The sequence below is a fragment of the Neltuma alba genome, unplaced genomic scaffold, assembly GCF_004799145.2.
Source record: "Neltuma alba isolate B1F8T4 unplaced genomic scaffold, ASM479914v2 tig00005204_pilon, whole genome shotgun sequence".
Classification (NCBI taxonomy): Eukaryota; Viridiplantae; Streptophyta; class Magnoliopsida; order Fabales; family Fabaceae; genus Neltuma; species Neltuma alba.
Window position 1 is genome coordinate 1 of NW_021634019.1, and position 18,739 is coordinate 18,739.

The 18,739-nt window shown below is 31.5% G+C and overlaps 2 pseudogenes; both read left to right on the plus strand.

The window, feature by feature from the left end:
* Positions 1-4,149: 4,149 nt before the first annotated feature.
* LOC114747108 (transcription factor MYB106-like) lies at positions 4,150-5,483 on the plus strand (annotated as a pseudogene).
* Positions 5,484-14,118: 8,635 nt separating this feature from the next.
* Positions 14,119-16,595, plus strand: LOC114747102 (transcription factor MYB106-like; annotated as a pseudogene).
* Positions 16,596-18,739: the final 2,144 nt, after the last annotated feature.

Genomic DNA, 18,739 nt, shown 5'->3' on the forward strand with positions numbered 1-18,739 from the left:
TATCATTGGAAAAAGACAAGACAAAAACTTATGAAAAAGAAGAACTCCCTCTAACCTTTATTATAAGAGATTTTTAACTCATTCATATTTACTAATAAAAATAATTTACAATGTTAAATTTGTTATTTAAGTGATTTGGAAGCGAACTTTTATGATTTGATATTGATGGCATGTGAAAAAATATAATTGATGTTCCAACTTTTAAAAGAAATAGTACCTCTAGTCTGTAATATAAGATCTTCTTTGATTTTACTTCAATCATAAATATAACATCCTAATTTACTTTGTCTCTCATATTTATTCATTTTTTTCTAATATAGTCCTTTTAATAATGATAGTTTTAGACAATAAACTTAATTAGCAATGATATTTTAGGAAAAATAATACCTATTTATTACAAATAACTAGCTTTACTTATTTGCTTAATCTACTCAAATTAGTCAATAATTTTTATATTTAGAACCGAAGGTAGTATTACTGAAGAGGATTATATAGGATGAAGCTTTCTATCTACTACTATTTGTAATCTTATCTCGTGAGTTTAGTTTTACTTAGAATCTTAAACTGTTAGTGCTTGTTTCTTTAAATATGAAAAAAGGGCTTTTTTTGACTAGCAAATATGAAAAAAGCGGCCTACTCCTGCATATTTCATCAATTTCTATAATATTTTTTGACACCTAGCATAACTCTTCCCCTTTATGAATGGTATTTACATTTTATGATATTATCTCTTCTTTTAACTTTTACTCTTCAAAGATGCGTCTTTTCTTTAAATTTGTTTTAATTGTTGCTGGTATATACATAAAGGCTTGAGGATGAAAACATCATAGAAGGGGGTAATGTTTTTATATGAAGTTATGGAGTTTGGGACATTCTTTTATAGCCCTGAGTATGGTATCCCATCGGTCTTGTATGTTGATATTGTCAGCCAGCATCCCCGTGTGAATTAATCAATTAATATATTGCTTTATTCGTTGACAGTAGAGCCGGGAATCAGGGCCGGCCCTTCAGGGCTGGCGGGCTTAAAAGGGCCGGCCCTCCAAGGCTGAAATTTTAAAAATACCTCAATTTTTAGGCTGCCTAGCTACAGGCCTAAGAGGGCCAGGGCTTCCCGGCCCGCGGGCTTTTGGCCGTTTAAGAAAAAATACTATTTTTATATTTATCATATTTTTTTATAAAAAATATGAAAATAAACCAATGAAATTATTAATAAAAGACATAGATATGAATAAAATTAAGTCACAAATATAAAATATCATCATATATAAATATTCATCAACATCTAAGAACATTTAAAACATTTATTAACAATATAACAACATCTAAAAGTTTTATCTATAATGCAATTGTGTAATAAATAAACACTATCATTAATCTTTTGAAACTTCATCATCACTATAATTAATTACTTTTCTTCATAAGTATGCTTTTCTTTCGTAACAAAAATATCTAGTTTTTCTTCTTTATAAGAATTTTATTTTTAAATTTGCAATCTAACTATTATTTTACTTTAATGTGAGAAACATTGTTATTGAAACTCATGAAATTCTAATTTAAATTATAGAATCACAAGTTATATAAGTATAAAATATTCTATTATCAAATATATAATAGTTTAAAATATCAACGCATATAATATAAATCAAATCATTATTAAAGTCTAAATTAACCCATTTTTTAAAAATTTAATTGGATAAATTATTTTCTAAAACTAAAATTAATTTTAAAATAATAATAATAACTAAATATTTGAAATATTATCAACAATATAAAAAATTAATAGCATTAATATTATATAAAAAATTTAAAAAAAAAAAAAATTATAAAAGGGCTTAAAAGGGCGGCCCTGGCCCTCCAGGGCGGCCCTTTTAAGCCCTCGGCCCTCCAGGGCTTATTTCTATTTTAAGAGAAAAATATCAAGCCCGGCCCTCATAATTTCAGGGCCTAAAAGGGCCGGCCCGACGGGTTCGGCCCGTTTTCCCGGCTCTAGTTGACAGCAACTTTTAACAACTTTTTAATTTTAAGGGGCTTGAGACTGATGAATATATTGATCAATCCCATTTGAAATGGTTTATAAATAAATTTTTAATCATGATTTAATTTATAATATACGGGATATAAATATGTGAAAGGAGTTTTATTTGACTTATGTGAAACATGTTTTTAAGTACTTATAATAGGGATTTCACCAATCAGTGATTCTTCATTGCTTCTTCAGTTTATTTATCTTTGGGAAGTGAGGGAGGATCCCTCCAGAGAGAGGGTAGATTTATCCGAAAACGGATCTGAATCATCTTATCCATAGAATTAAATGTACAGAAGACCAGGGTTTGGTTTTTTTTTTTGGGTTCTCTTTTTTTTTTTTTGCTGTTTGCATGACCTTGGGTTTGAAATGATGTATACGCATGCAGGCCTTTTACACCAGTTTAAAAGATTTTTTAACATACGTAATACTATCTCCCGTGTTAAATATAAAATTTAGTTCCTAGTATAAATGACACTAAAATTATGAGAAGGGAAATTTCCATACCAATTTTTGTCACGGTCACATTTAGTGTAAAGTTTGTTATTTTTTGTTTTTAAATAAAACTAACGATTACTTGTTCCTTTTGATGTTACAGACACTTAAAATAAGTTGCGAAGTTTTTGTTGAATGGGGTTCTTGGCAAAGTTCATTGGATGGATGCAAGTAATAGGTATTTTGTCAACTTAATTAATTAATATCTTTATATAATTGTCGTTTTTTTTCTTTATATTAGACGGTATATATACAACTGGAAAGAAACTTCCAGCATGTTTTGCTGCTGGACGTATTTACTTGTGCATTAAACCGAAGCTCTGAGAATATTGGACGATAATGGCACAGAGAGGTAATTAAATTTTAATTTATTGGAATCACAGGTCTGTTGTCAGCGCATTAATTCTGATTTTTCAATTTGTGTACGGATTTATCGAATAATAGAGGAGCATTAGGTTGGAAATAATAGAATTTAACGGGGAGTTAAAAACGATGAAAATACATGCTGTTAAACTGCAGGTGGCATTTTACAAATTGTCTTACGTAGACATCAAAATTTATCATACTTGCAAGTTTTTCCAACCACTGTAGATTGACGGTGGGACCAAACTTATTCATATAATTCTATTTATAAGTCATTTCCAACATGTTTCATACAGACCAAGAAAAATTAAAATTTTTAACCCCACTTCTTTACTTTTTTAAAACGAGCTCATTAAAATTTTATCTTCTCTCTCCTTCTCTCCATTTTTCTCATACCAAACTGACTCTAAATTCTATTAACTCTCATTTAAAATTTAATATCTTTTTAATTTTATTCCCATTTAATTTATATTATACCTCATAAGAATAAAGTCAGCACAATAATAAATGGAGGGCAAATTATACATGCATATAAAAAGTTTCTCTCTTTGACCTATAAATAGGATCAAAAAAATTTTTTCTCCCTGCTCTATAAATAGAACTATAAGTTTTATACGTGGTAGCGGCCGGGACGACCTGATTGAAAAAATATAATTTGAACTACAAACCATTTTGTCCTAAGAACTGAAAGGTAATACAAAATATTTGGCTTTTACGTTTTACTCGGTTCCTTATTTAAAAACAAAGGAGAAAAATAGCTTTTGTTTCGTACTTTTCATCCGATGATAACATCTCTCTTGTAAGATGTATCTCTCTTGTTATGTCCTACGTTTTTATTTTGGACCACCTTTTTTCTTTTTTTTGTTTTTTTGTTTTTAATTTAGGAGTACAAAACCTACTGTGCCCGTAGGTATGGTCCGGCGTCGCAGGCCAACGGAGACGAAAGTGACAAAACCATGTTATCCCATACGTAGAAATGTTAATGTCGAGCCTCTTTCACGTCTTCCAGCATCTCTCTTCCGTTCATTTATTTATGCCTTTCGTTATATTCTTTCATCCCCTCCTTAATTTAAAACTTGCTTCCTTTCCTTCGTCTGTGTTTTCTGGCTAGCGTTTTGCTCTCTTTCTCTCTCTAGAGCATTTTACGGAACCCTTTTTCTCTTCTGACACTCCAACTATCTATTTCAGTATTTTTCCGGAGATCCCAACGGGAATATATTCTTGTTATTGTTTCTATTCTCTCTCGCTCGCATTTCCCGGAGATTAAAATGGTGAAGTCATCATCGTGCAGCGAGAAACCAGCAGGGTTGAAGAAAGGGCCATGGACTCCGGAGGAAGACCAGAAGCTCATGTCTTACATCCAACTACACGGCCATGGAAGGTGGTCTTCCTTGCCTGCAAAAGCTGGTAATTACTCTACTCCCTCTTCTTCCCCACATGCACAGAGATACTCTGATTAATCTGTTCTAAAAACCACCTCGCAATTTCTAGTGGCTTATTTTCATGATAAAATGGTAGATGATAATAGTAAGTAGATGATGATTAGAGACTTATCTGGTTAGGAAGATGAGTGATGCGTTTTAAGTTTTGATGAGGAAAAGGACTCCGGAGGTGTGGGAAGAGCTGCAGACTGAGATGGATTAATTATCTAAGACCTGACATCAAACGAGGCAACTTCAGCTCGCAGGAAGATCAAACCATTATTCAACTTCATGCTCTTCTCGGAAACAAGTAAGTTCCACAGCGGTCCCACTTTAATTTTCTCAAAAAAGTTCAATTATTTGATTCCTGAATACTATTTTATAAATGCACGTACAAGATGGTCGGTGATAGCACATCACTTGCCAAGAGAACAGACAATGAGATCAAGAATTACTGGAACACCTGCCTGAAAAGGAGGCTCACCAGAATGGGTGTAAACCCAACCACCCACAAGCCCCTGCACGACGTCGTCAAGGACGCTGCCAACCTCAGCCATATGGCTCAGTGGGAGACTGCTCGGCTCGAGGCTGAAGCCAGGCAGCAAACCAAAGAACACCCAAAGATGCAGCTCCAGAACCAGCTCGGCTCCTCCTCTTCCTCCTCCTCCTCCCAGCCTCCACTGACTCGGCTCGTGCTCAACAAGGTCACACCTCGTCCATCGCCACCTCCGTGCCTCGACGTGCTCAAGGCATGGCAGAATTCTTGGTCGTCCTCGTCAACTGAGAACACTCCCATAATGCGTAGCATGTACGCCATGATGCTCGCCGCCGACGACCTCGAGTCGCCGGCTTCCACTTTGAGCTTCCCGGACTCCGTCCCTACCAACTCCAAACGTACTGATGGTAATACCACCTTTGGGCTGATCAGTCAAAGTTCACTTCCTTCCTCGTCTGCCCCTGTCACAGGCGGCGAAATTATGGCGGCGGTGGAAACATTCAGATCAACAGGGTATGACTGTAATTCCGTGCAGGAAGGTCTTCATCATGACGATGTGTTTGGAGTCTTAAGTGTCGGGAATGGAGGAAGCGACAACTTTGAGGAAGAGACGCAAGATTGGGAAGCCATTCTCGAGTTGGTCAATGGTTTGCCCTCATCAGCACCCTGTTTTCCTGAGCTGTGATCTCCTGGTTATACGGAGTTAGAAATATGTAAGAGTTGACCTAAATATTGATTAAAAATAAAGAGACAATAAAGTAGTGTTTTGTTTATTTTATTTCATTTCGCTTTTCCTTTGCAGGAATGTGCCATGCATAAGCATGCATTTTATATGTACTTTTTTTTAAAAACATTTGCCTTAATTAGTTTAATTGCATTCTTTTTCTTCGTTTAGCTATTTGAAATACATTAATTCAAGCCTTGTCAAACTCAATTGGAGATACCTTTCCTCTATATGGAACCAAGAAAAGGAAGAAGAAGAATGTTTGAATATATTTTGTGTTAATTCTCATAGTCTTTCAGTTATTTTATCTTTTTAAGATCATAACAATTATTGTTTTCTTTTAAATTTTTTAGAATATTTGCATTTAATTTTTAGGTTTTAAAAATATTTATTTTTAACCTTTAGGGTTAGAAACTAAGAGTTAAGGGTTTATGAATAGGTTTTAACTTTTACCACATGTTGTAAGTTTTCGCTTTGATCTCCTTTCTCTATATATTCCCTCTCCTCCTTCTCTTCTCTTCCCTCTTATCCTCTTTCCCTTATATATTCTCCGTTCTGCATCACTTTTTCAAGAATTTTTCTTTTTGGTATCCGCACAAATTCAAATTCACTAACGTATTAGCCAATTGCTGCTGGGAGATTATTGACCCTTTTTACTATAATTATAATTACAGAACAATAAAAAAAGGGAAAATATGTCAGAACAATAAATTAGCATCAATCCGGGGTTTTTTCCCGCTTTATTATTGAAAAGATTGGTGTTCAAATTAACTCATCTGAATGCGCGTCCGTTTCGCTTTATGATGAAATGATGTGTCATGCTATTTTATTAGTTTTGTAAATTGTGGTTACGAAGTATTCTTCATATCAAACCTTAACTTTGTTTCTTGGCCAAAAAAATTGTTTGAACGAGGGGCAAAATATTATTGGGAAAATTATAAATAAAAACCCCTCAATATATAAAATAGCAATCAGGGACCCTGAATTTGAGAAATTACTCATAAGGACCCGGTCCCAATTTGCAATTATGAAATCATGGTCAAATTACCAAAATACCCCTCTTTAATTTTTTTTTAAAAAAGAACACCATTGCCTCGCCGGAATCCGGCCGCCGAAGCTCCGCCACCTCAGCCGCGGGAGCTCCGATGCCGGCGGTCGGATTCCGGCCATTGCTGACGGCCTTCCTTTATTTTATTTTTTTGAAACTTTTTTTTTTTTAATTGGGGGAAAGTGAGGTTGGGGGGATGGGGGGATTTGATCCCCCAACCTCATGCTTCTTAAAATTAGGAATGACCATTGAGCCAACAAATTTTTGCTAACATTATAATACAAAAAAAAAAAAAGTTAACTCATTTACTCTTGTTCTAGGTGATAACAATAATACATTTGAAAATAACAAGTTCTGATTATAAAATAACAAGTCTGGAATTAAAATTTAACAACACGTTTTTTTTATAACAACACATTCTATTGCAAGTGATAACAACAATACATTTGAAAATAACAAGTTCTGATTATAAAATAACAAGTCTGGGATTAAAATGTAACAACACGTTTTTTTTATAACAACACACTCTGTTTCAGGTGATAACAACAATACATTTGGAAATAACAGGTTCTGATTATAAAATAACAAGTCTGGGATTAAAATTTAACAACACGTTTTTTTTATAACAACACACTCTGTTTCAGGTGATAACAACAATACATTTGGAAATAACAAGTTCTGATTATAAAATAAGAAATCTAAAATTAAAATTTAACAATACGTTTTTTTAGAAAATTATTTATATTATGATTTTGGAAAATAAATTATTTATAACTTATAAAAATATTTTTAATATATTTATTTTTTCTAAAAAATACTTTTTAATCTATATATCTATACAACTCATTATAAATCAAACTACTTCTTATAAATTATAAAGCATTTATAATTAAGTATTTTTAATCTATAAATCATAGTATAAATTTTTATATTATTTCATTCTTTAAATATTAAAATTTATTATTAAGTATTTAAATATTATAGTATAATTTATTATTTCATTCTTTAAATATTAAAAATAGTTTTTATATTTAAAGAAAAAAAATAGTATTTTTAATTATAAATTAGAGATAAATTTCATTTATAAATTTAAGCAATCAAAAAGTATTTTTAATCTACAATAAATTGTACTATTTATAATTTATAAGGAGTAGTTTGATTTATAATGAGTTGTATAGATATATAGATTAAAATTTTTTTAAAAAAAATTAAAAAAGTGTGTTGTCATTTTCCCTAAATTTTATTTATAAATTTGAACAATAAAAAATTATTTTTAATCTATAATAAATTACACTTCAAGTTCTGATTATAAATTGGAGATAAAAATTATTTTTTTAGCAAATTAAATAGATTTAAAATACTTTTTATAAGTTATAAATAATTTATTTTTCAAAAGTATAAAATAATTAATTGTTATAAAAAAATGTGTTGTTAAATTTTAATTTTAGATTTCTTATTTTATAATCAAAACTTGTTATTTTCAAATGTATTGTTGTTATCACTTGGAATAAAATGTGTTGTTATATAAAAAAAAGGTGCTGTTAAATTTTAATTCCAGACTTGTTATTTTATAATCAGAACCTGTTATTTCTAAATGTATTGTTGTTATCACCTGAAACAGAGTGTGTTGTTATAAAAAAACGTGTTGTTAAATTTTAATCCCAGACTTGTTATTTTATAATCAGAACTTGTTATTTTCAAATGTATTGTTGTTATCACCTGAAACAGAGTGTGTTGTTATAAAAAAACGTGTTGTTAAATTTTAATCCCAGACTTGTTATTTTATAATCAGAACTTCTTATTTTTAAATGTATTGTTGTTATCACCTGCAACAGAGTGTGTTGTTATAAAAAAAAACGTGTTGTTAAATTTTAATCCCAGACTTGTTATTTTATAATCAGAATTTGTTATTTTCAAATGTATTATTGTTATCATCTGGAACAAGAGTAAATGAGTTAACTTATTGTTTTTTTTGTATTATAATGTTAGCAACAATTTGTTGGCTCAATGGTCATTCCTAATTTTGGGAAGCATGAGGCTGGGGGATCAAATCCCCCCAACCTCACTTCCCCCCAATTTAAAAAAAAACAGTTTCAAAAAAAAAATAAAGAAAGGCCGCCAGCAATGGCCGGAATCCGGCCGTCGACATCGGAGCTCCGGCGGCCGGATTCCGGAGAGGCAGTGGTGTTCTTTTTAAAAAAAAAAAAATTAAAGAGGGGTATTTTGGTAATTTGGCCATAATTTCATAATTGCAAATTGGAACCGGGTCCTTGTGAGCAATTTCTCACATTCAGGGTCCCTGATTGCTATTTTATATATTGAGGGGGCTTTATTTGCAACTTTCCCAATATTATTTGTTGTCAATAATACTTTAAAATACTAGTAGTTTTAAATATGAGTAAATCTTTATATTCATTATATATAACTGATGGCTTCCCATATTTAATAGCATGTGATGAATTTTCAGGTGTAATTTTCTATGTTTATATAATTTTCCTTAATGAAAAAATAATATGTTGTTTACCTATTTTCTAATTCAGTAGACAAAAAAAAAAAAAAGAAAACACTAAAAAGATGTTCTGATTTTTTGTTTTCCAGATTAATTTTTCTTTCAAAACACGTAACCAAAAAACATTTTTCAAACAAATTCTTTTTTTATTTTTCTCAAAACAAAAAAAGGGTTCTTAGAATAAGAAACCAAACAGATCCCTATGGTCAAGATACTTTTTTGTTTTAAATAAAGGTTAGGATTGTTGGCTGTCTTCTGTTTTTTGATTTTTTTTCCAGTTAATTATACAGTTCTTATTAAGGAAAAAAAAAGAGGCTTTTTTTTTTTAACTTGTCTAGTCAAGATACTGTGAACTTAGGAAAAATAAAATAAAATCACGGGACAGACTTATAAAAATGTACGAGAAAAAGTTGGGTCTTTCATAAGATTAATGTGTGGCTGAGGAGAAGCGGGACCAAAGGCAGCGATGGACCCTCTATGGCCCTGTTTGGTGCAGCGTTTGAAGAGAGAAAAAGTAGTTTATGTGTATAATAAATCAGTCTGTAAATTTAAAAATTATTTGTAATAACTTTTAGTTAATCTAACTTATAGATTAAAAGTTAATTTTTAAGTAAAATTGTAAAAATACCTAAAACTTACTTATGATTTAAGCAAAAGTAGGTTTTTAGAATTTTAAAGGATATTTTTATCCTTATATTTATATTGTTCTTATGTGTCCCTTGATATATTATTTGTGCTTCCCAATCAATTTTTAGTTATTTATTTTTAATACTTTCTTAAATAAAAATAATTTTTCACAATTTTTATAATATGTTTACTTTTTAATATTATTTTTATTTTATATTTACATAAATTGTGAAGGGTATATCATCTAATTAATTATGTAAAATTATTTAGCTCAAAAATTTTCACATTACTATTATTTCTAATTTAAATATATTTTATTCATTAAATATAACTTCTTCATATTATAATAATTTGAAATTATTGTATTTTGTAATTTTATATTTTTAACCATTTTTTATTATTTAATAAAAGTCATAATCATTTTGGTCATTCTACAAACTGAACTTACTTATTTAATCATAATCCAAATAATTTTTTTACTTTACAAACTAACTTTTATAAAAACCAATTCAAATATAAATCATATTATCCAATCTAATTTTTATCAAATTGAAATTAATTTATTTTTTCTATAACCAATCCAAACAGACTCTATATTTTTGTGGGGAATACAAATCATACAGAAGTATCCGGATCCGAGCACTCATGAAAACGATTTTAATCGATATACACAGAAAATAATAATATAAGGATGGGACAAATAAATTTTTGGTTGAGGTGTAAATAAAAAAACATAAATTCACATATGGAAAAATGTAGTATTTGTTAGGAAAAGTGAAAATCCTTTAATATGTTTTAAATCCCAAAAAGATTCATCTTAAATTTAGAATATAATTTAAAAATACCTTTGTGATTCCAAAAAATAATGAGGGTGACAGTTCTTCATTAAATAAGAAGCAGATCGTATCATAAAGTAGGCTGGAGATTCGAGGATGAAAACAACAGTGGCAAAGGCGAATATGGTTTTCGGGTAAAGAAGGCTAATATGTTTTTAATCTCAACTAATGAAGTTTGGTACACTCATTTATGGCACTATATATACATATCGGTTTTATTATTATTAGTCTTTAGTATAAAATTAAACTGACTAATTTAGAAAGATTAAAAAAAGTTACTAAATTACTTTAAAACAACTGTATTTATTATTTTTTAAATTAATTTGCTTAACTTATAAATTGATATATAATTTAATAATATATAAATATTTTAGAGAGATAATATAACATATACTAAAATTAAGTAATTTAATAAAATTTTAAACTATTTAAATTAATCAATTAAATCTTATATTAAATATCAAAAAAATATTATTTTTAGCAGCACGTACGTGGGTGGGGTCTTAAACTGCGCGGGATGTGATTGTGGCACTGTGAAGGACGTGGTGTCTGTTCTACTTATTTACTTTTGGGCAGCTCCCTCGGATCCTTAAGCAGGTTGGGAATCGCGGCCCTTTTGATTACCAAATTACTCTTTCTAACTTTTAATGTAAAAATTAGATAATTAATTTATATGTGTATATTTAAAACATTAGTTAAATTAATTATAAATGCATGTTAATTTTTTTAATATAACATTTATAATCATGTATTGTAACTATTCTTTATTGAACTTTTTTTTTTTACCATGAATCATCAGGATATTTTGAAAAAAAATTCTAAATTAAAAAAAGAATTAAAATTTATATTTAAAATTAAAATAAAATTTTTTCTAACTCTTATATTGACAACCAAAACAGTAATAATAACATGATAGAAGGAAATGATGCGACAGTAGCACTGTGTAGGACGTGGGGTTAATATTATTTAGTGCTGTCTACTCAAAAGAATGTCAAATAATACTGGAAAAGAGGAGGTAGAACATGATAATGACATATTAATATGTTGCATGTGACTTTTTCTATAAATTTCTTGGGATATATGTTCTGCTGTCTGAGTTAATTATATGTAAAATGATTACTAAATATTGGAAAGTAATATAATATGGAGTCGAATCTTTCTGAATTGCAGTATGTCAGTATATGGAACGTGCGTACCTCAAATAAGATTAGTGACTAGTAATTTGCAGTCTTACTAATGAGTGTCTCTTGTACTTTAATTTATTTGCGTGAATGATTAATATTAATTAATAGTTGGCAAAAACATACTCCTTACCCCAAAGACATATTTAACCAATTTAATTAGATTAAAAAAATTAAGTAAATTAATTAATATAAGTATTAAAAAATATGAGTTTTTTTTTCTTAATCTTTTACCTCTTTTGTTTGATTATGATTGAGAAAATATCCAAATGAGTAATTTAGGAAAGCTAATGAATATAATAACTACGTCTAATATTTAGAATAAAATTTAACTCAATAATTAAGTTTTATATTAAATACTGAAAGAGTATTAATTAATGATTCTTCCTTATAATCGATTAGCTTCCTTGGGCAGAGACTATACAAGAAGAATGAATGATATTCTCTCCTGTCTAAATGTAGTAGACAATTACCTCATATAAATTATAAAATTAGTTAAATTAATTATTTTTAAAAAAATTATTGTACTCATCATGTTAATTATTTACCCTTTACACACTTTTCTATATCATTGGAAAAATACAAGACAAAATACTTATGAAAAAAAGCACTCCCTCTAATCTTTATTATAAGAGATTTTTAACTTATTCACATTTACCAATAAAAACAATTAAGAATGTTAAATTTTTGATTTAAGTGATTTGGAAGCGAAATTTTATGATTTGATATTGATGGCATGTGAAAAATATATAATTGATGTTCCAACTTTTAAAATAAAATAATACCTCTAGTCCTTAATATAGATCTCCTTTGATTTTTATTTTAATTCTAAATATAAGACTTCCAATTCACTTTGTCTTTCATATTTATTCATTTTTTTCCAATATAGTCTTTTTAATAATGATAGTTCTAACCAATAAACTTAATTAGCAAGGATATTTTAGAAAAAATAATACCTTGTTATTACAAATAACTAACTCAATTTATTTGCTTAATGTATTCAAATTAGTCAATTAGCTCTTATATTTAGGACCACACATAGTATTACTGAAGAAGATTATATAGGAGGAAGCTTCCTATTTACTACTATTTTGCAATCTTATGTCATGGGTTTAGTTTTACTTAGAATCTCAAAACTGTTGATGCTTGCTTCTTTAAATATGAAAAAAAGGGCCTACTCCTATATATTTCATCAATTTCTATAATTTTTTTTTTGACACCTAGCATAACTCTTAGCCTTTATCAAAGGTATTTACATTTTATGATTTTATCTCTTCTTTTAACTTTTACTTTTCAAAGGTGCGTATTTTCTTTAAATTTGCTTTAATTGTTGCTGGTGTATACATAAAGGCTTGAGGATGAGAACAACAGTAGAAGGGGGTAATGTTTTTATATGAAGTTACGGAGGTTGGTACTACCTCCATTCCTAATTATAAGAGTTAGTTAACTAATTTGAAGATATTAAGAAAACAAGTTAAGCTAGTTGTTTATAATAAATAGGTGTTGTTTTTCTTGAAATATCCTTACTAATCAAGTGTATTGGTTAGAACTACTATTATTAGAAGGACTATCTTGAGAAAAAATGCATAAATATAAAAACAAAGTGATTGAGATTTTATATTTATAACCAAAATAAAAGTCAAGCAAAGTCTTATATTAAGAACCAGAAGCAGTACATTCTTTGATAGCCCTGCGTATGGTATCCCAGCGGTCTTGTATATTGATATTGTCAGCTAGCATCCCTGTATGAATTAATCAATTAATATATTGCATTTATTCTTTAACAGCAACTTTTAATAACTTTTTAATTTTAGGGGGCTTGAGATTGATGAATATATTGATCAATCCCATTTGAAATGGTTTATAAACAATTTTTTAATCATAATTTATAGAATATGAGGTAAATATGTGAGAGGAGTTTTATCTTGACTTACATAAAATATACTTACAAATGCTTATAATAGTGATTTCACCAATCAGTGATTCTTTATTGCCTCTTCAGCTTATTTATCTTTGGGAAGTGAGGGAGGATCCCTCCAGGGAGAGGGTGGATTATCCGAAAACGGATCTGAATCATCTTATGTTCTTTTTTTTTTTATGTGGGGGGGGGGGGGGAGATAAAATGATGTGGGTTTTCACTGGCAGATGTAGGACTTTAACACCAGTTTAAAAGATCTTTTAACATAGGTAATACTATCTCCTGTGCTAAATATAAAATTTAGTTCCTCGTATAAATTACACTAAAATGAGGACAGAAGGGAAATTTTCTATACTAATTTTGTCAGCGTCACATTTAGTGTAAAGTTTGTTATATTTTTGTTTTTAAATAAAACTAACGATTACTTGTTCCTTTAATTGGATGTTACAGACACTTAAGTTACGAAGTTTTTGTTGAATGGGGTTCTTGGTGAAGTTCATTGGATGGATGCAAGTACTGGTTATTTTGTCAGCTTATTTAATTAATATCTTTATATAACTGTCCTTTTTTTTCCTCTTTATATTAGACGGTATACATACAACTGGAAAGAAACTTCCAGCATGTTTTACCGCTGGACGTATTTACTCGTGCATTAAACCGAAGCTCTGAGAATATTGGACGAGAAAGGCAAACAGAGAGGTAATTAAATTTTAAATTATTGGAATCACAGGTCTGTTGTCAGCACATTAATTCTGATTTTTCAATTTATGTACGGATTTATCGAATAATACAGGAGCATTCGGTTGGAAATAGTAAAATTTAACGGGGAATTAAAAACGATGAAGAGAGTTAGAATATAATAAATGCTGTTAAACTGCAGGTGGAATTTCACAAATTGTCCTGCGTAGACATCAAAATTTGTCATGCTTGCAAGTTTTTCCAACTAGTGTAGATTGACGGTGGGACCAAATTACTTCTAACATATTTTATAAAGAGCAAGAAAAATTATAATTTTTAACCCCCACTTCTTTAATTTTTTAAAACGAACTCATTAAAATTTTCTCCCCCCCTCCTTCTCTCTTGTTATGTCGTACCTTTTTATTTCTCCAGAGAAAAAAACAAGTCTGCCGCATTTTGGACCACCTTTTTTCTATTTTTTTTTTTTTCAATTTAGGAGCACCAAAGCTACTGTGCCCGTAGGTATGGTCCGGCGTCGCGGGCCAACGGAAACGAAAGTGACAAAACCATGTTATTCCATACTTAGAAATGTCAATGTCGAGCCTCTTTCACGTCTTCCAGCATCTCTCTTCCGTTCATTTATTTATGCGTTTCGTTATATTCTTTCATCCCCTCCTTAATTTAAAACTTGCTTCCTTTCCTTCGTCTGTGTTTTCTGGCTAGCTTTTTGCTCTCTCTCTCTCTCTCTCTCTCTCTCTAGAGCATTTTACGGAACCCTTTTTCTCTTCTGACACTCCAACTATCTATTTCAGTATTTTTCCGGAGACCCCAAGGGGAATATATTCTTGTTATTGTTTCTATTCTCTCTCGTTCGTATTTCGCGGAGATTAAAATGGTCAAGGTCATCATCGTGCAGCGAGAAACCAGCAGGGTTGAAGAAAGGGCCATGGACTCCTGAGGAAGACCAGAAGCTCACGTCTTACATTCAACTACACGGCCATGGAAGCTGGTCTTCTGCCTGCAAAATCTGTTCTAAAAACCACCTCGCAATTTCTGGTGGCTTATTTTCATAATAAAATGGTAGATGATAATAGTAAGTAGATGATTAGAGACTTATCTGGTAAGGAAGATGAGTGATGCGTTTTAGGTTTTCATGAGGAAAAGGACTCCGGAGGTGTGGGAAGAGCTGCAGACTGAGATGGATTAATTATCTCAGACCTGACATCCAACGAGGCAACTTCAGCTCGCAGGAAGATCAAACCATTATTCAACTTCATTCTCTTCTCGGAAACAGGTAGCTCCCAAAAATACTTCAACTAAAAAAGAAATTAACCACATGGCAGGATATATATTTTGCCTACATGTTATTCTCATTTCAAAAATATTATTATGTTTCGCTCCAACGCACTTACAGATGGTAGGTGATAGCACATCAATTGCCAAATAGAACAGACAATGAGATCAAGAACTACTAGAACACCCGCCTTAAGAAAAGGCTCACCAGAATGGGTATCAACCCTACCACCCACAAGCCCATAAACGACTCCGTCAAGGGCGGAGCCAACCTCAGCCATATGGCTCAGTGGGAGACTGCTCGGCTGCAAGCCGAAGCCAGGCAAATCAAAGAATATTCGGAGCTTCAGATCCAAAGCCAGCTCGGCTCCTCCTCCTCTTCTCAGACACGGCTCGTCCTCAACAAGGTCACACCTCGCCCATCACCCCCTCCGTGCCTGGACGTGCTTAAGGCATGGCAGAATTCATGCTCGTCCGCCACGTCGAATCCCTCAACAGAGAACACTCCCAAAATGCATAGCATGTACGCCATGATGCTTGCCACCGACGACCTCGAGTCGCTGGTGTCGACGCTGAGCTTCCCGGACACCGTCCCTCCTAACTCCAAGCGGACGAAAAGGAATACTACTTTTGGACTGATCCATCAAAGTCTACTTCCTTCTTCCTCCACCACCGTCGCGAATGACAGTGGAATCATGAAAGGAGCAAGCAGCGACGACGGTGAAGCATGGGAAACGAAGTGCGAAGCCTGGGAGACGACGGCAATATTATGGCTGCCGTGGAAGCATTCAGATCAACAGGTTATAACTGTTAATACCATGGAAGGTCTCCGCAATGACGATGTGTATGCGTATGGATTTAATGCGATGTCTCCATCACGCCAACAAAACTTGGGAGTGTCAAATGTTGGGGATGATTGGGAAGCCATTGGTGACATTATCAATGGCTCTCCCCGATCACCTGCTTTCCCAATGATGTTGTGAGACACGTTAGAATTAGAAATATTATCTTCAGACTTTTTCTGATTGCACCATAATTAGTCATGCTGTAGTTTTGATTTGAGAAGCTTGTGTTGTCCGAATTAACTCATCGGCATGAGTGAGTCCAGGTTTAGCTCCATGATAACCTGATGTGTCTTGTATTATTATAGCCTTTTCTATGCGTTCACAACTTACTCTTTCATTTTTTTGTATGTATGTATGTATGTATAATCCCTAACATAATTGAGAGACAAATCTAGAAACGAGGGTGGTGGATTTGATGTCGATGAAGAGGGGGCATAAAAATAACTCAAATTCTTAAAAAAGAGGTGAAAAAGAATAAATAAGGGGCATAAAAATCTGGTCACATAATAGTTAAATTGATCCTAACTAAAAGTATTTGAATATTTATATTATTGCTGCATACGATCGATCAAGTTTATAACATTTGTGTGTGTGGGTGAGGGGGCAGCGCCCGCTAATTAATTGCGTCTCTGTGGCCACTTCATCAGACTATGGAAGCCTTTGAGCATTAAAACATCATTTATAATGGAAGCAGCAGATGATATAGCGAAGGCTTGAGGGTGAGAATTGAGAACAGTAGTTGCAGGAGTTCACAGTTTTCATTACAACTTCATTCTGAAGTTTGGTATAATCTTTTATTAGTTCTGTCTACAGATTGGCCTTATCTACGGATACATTATTATAACTACTACTGCTATAAATATATAATCATATGGATTAGCTTAGAAAACGCTCTGCAAAATAAATATGTGGAAAGAGTTTGTTCGAAATATTAAATTTAGTCAGTTAAGATTTTGTGCAAGTTTGATTAATAACCAAGTAGTATATATGGAGGGTCTCCATGGATGGATCAAGGGTGTGGGACAATGTGATCCTTAGCTAATGATAGGTTAACATAAATTCTCTCTTAAATTTCAAGTGGGATTTGTTGTTTGTCCTTGATAAGTGAGAGTTTTATCATGTTCGTTCTTCTTTATTTCGTAGAGTTTCACTTTGTAAAATGTAAAAATAATTATTTTAAGAGTTTCTAAATGTCTTTTTAAACTTTTGCTTATCTAATTCTATTTATAAGTTACTTCTAATATATTTTTAAGAAGCGACAAAAGGCTTGCAAAAATCATTTTGTTGCCCGTTGGCTCCTAATCTTTGAATCCATTCTACACCGCGGTGGTGTTCAATTTGTTCGAGTGGCGGGATTTGGATGACCCGAGTTATTAGGACCGGATCCAAGTTTCAAAGACCGAATGATCACAGACTGACCCAATGGGCCACTTCTCGAATGCAGATGTTGATTAAGAATCGTGGCCTAAGTGTGTATGATTTATAAGATCAGAAGAATGAGTCCATTTGGGTCCAATATATTTGCTGGCCCAAATAGTTTCCTATTAGGACTCATTCTTCTTCTTCTAACGGCAAGCCGTTTTTGAGGCAGATGGGGGAATGGGGTGTTAACTATTAACTTCTTCCTCGTTTTCTTTTTCTGGGAAAAAGGGGGGGGGGGGGGAGGTAATGTTGTGATATTTTCGGTTTTCCAACGAAGGTTTGAAGTTAATTAGATATCATAGAAAGTGTTATAAAACTATAGAAAGAGTAGAAAAATAAGAGAAGAAAATAAAAGAGAATAGAAGAGAAGAGTATTTCTCATTCCATTCAAGGTATTGAATACATGATACATAGTCTCTATTTATAAACACAGCTTTACATCTGTAATAGAATCTACAAATTACATAATAATAGAAAATAATTGTGAAATATAAAAATAATGGGAGATATTAGAGATAATGACCGATACATGGACATTCACAAAGATATTATTATATTCATAACATAAAAAGATTTATCTCGGCTAATAGTTTGCAGAAGACGGTTCCCATAGATAAGGAATTGAATTGATCCATTTTTTAAGAACAGTACTTAGATCAAATTTTTTATATTTATTATGTTAAGATTTCTAATAACCATATTTCCTTTTTTTTAATATTATCATTAAATTATAAATACATATAAAAAAAATAGAACACAACTGAGTAAAACAGACATAAAAAATATAATGTAAGCATCATGTTTTTTTAAAAACAAAACATTGCCTCCGATAACATAATAATGCTTGTTTGTTGATCCGG